Source organism: Propithecus coquereli, unplaced genomic scaffold, assembly GCF_000956105.1.
Source record: "Propithecus coquereli isolate 6110/MARCELLA unplaced genomic scaffold, Pcoq_1.0 Scaffold5, whole genome shotgun sequence".
Taxonomy (NCBI): Eukaryota; Metazoa; Chordata; class Mammalia; order Primates; family Indriidae; genus Propithecus; species Propithecus coquereli.
The window spans coordinates 13,772,589-13,774,272 of record NW_012150840.1 but is presented as its reverse complement, the minus strand read 5'-3'; positions in this window follow the sequence as shown (position 1 = coordinate 13,774,272).

Genomic DNA, 1,684 nt, shown 5'->3' with positions numbered 1-1,684 from the left:
AGCGTCAGAAGAGAAACTGTCTTGAACCTTGCTTTTCTTTGCTGTCATGACATAAAGGTGAACCATTTCTACACCATATTGTTATGTGTGATGAAAAATGGATTCTTTTCGACAATAGCATGCATTCGGCACAATGGTTGGATGAAGATGAAGTGCCAAAACTAAATTTTCATCAAAAAAAGCTAATGGCATCTGTTTGGTGGTCCAGCGCTGCTAGTATCCCCTAAAGCTTCATGAAACCTGGTCAGTTGATTACAGCAGATGTCTTCTGCCATCAATTGGATGAAATGATGAGGATACTTGCGATGAAGCAGGCGAGACTGGTCAATAGACAGGCCAATCCTCTTGCAAGATGATGCTCGACTGCTTGACTGCTCTACCACGTCGCACAAACAACGCTGCTCAAATTAGAGAGGCTGGACTTGGAAACTCTGTCATCCACCATATTCACCAGACCTTGCACCAACTGACTACCACTTCTTCCAGGCTTTGGACCACTTCTTGCAAGGAAAAATATTCAACTTATAACAAGCTGTGGAAAATGCCTTTCGTGATTTCATCGCCACCCGCTCTCCAGGCTTCTTTGCTGCTGCTGGCATAAACAAGCTACGGTTAAGATGGCAAAACTGTGCTGATAGTTTAGGTGCATACTTTGACTAATTGATTTGATTAATTGTACTGCTTCTTGTTTGAGATATAAAAACTAAACTTTTGATTCCAAATTGGACATTTCATATTTAATGACCTAATATTTTGTTTCTAACACATAAGTGGTACAGCAGGTACCAAAAGATTTAAAAATTTTAATAGCTAGAATTATCTCACAGATAACTAATAACACTACTACTATCCACTACTAATAGGCAACATTTCAGTCTTTGCTAAATGAGGGGCTTCCTAAGCTATCTAGTCCCATCCACTTTCATTTTCACTATTGTGAGTCGGTATTCTGTTAATTTTCCTGTTAGCACTTTGATTTTTTTTTTTTCTAGAGACAGGGTCTCTGTGGCCCAGGCTGGAGTGCAGTGGCCTGATCATAGCTCCCTGCAGCCTTGAACTCTCGGGCTCAAGGGATCCTCCTGCCTCTCAGCCTCCTAAATTCCTGGAACTATAGGTGTGTGCTACCATGCCTGGCTAATTTTTAAAATTTTATTTTAGAGACAGGGTCTTGCTATGTTGCCCAGGCTGAGCACTTTGAATTTTGAAATTATGTTTTACCTAGCCCTCCTTCCTCTGTCCCCAGCCAGTACTCTAAGCTCCATGTGGACACAAACCTTGTCTTCCCCACCTCTGTACTCCTGTGCCTAGATCCTCTAGTGTTTACTACATGAATGAATGAGTTTACCTTTAAATGTCAGGTCCCACTTCAAGAGCTTCACAAGTGTTATTCATTTAACTCTCACAACAAACCTGGAGGTTGGAGACAAGCTCACATCACCACAAAGCAATGATGCTGCTAGGTGACCAACCTTCCTGGTTTACCTGGGACTATCCTGGTCTTAGTACAAAAAGACCTGTATCCCAAGAAACCTCTCAGTCCTGGGCAAACCAGAATGTTCACTCACCCTACCTGGGATTCAAATAGCAAGCTGACTGATTGACTCTGTGCCCTCTGAGCTATCTCCCGGCTGAGATATTTACTTTTCTCTGTGAATTTGGAAGAGACTAAATATTTGATTTTGCC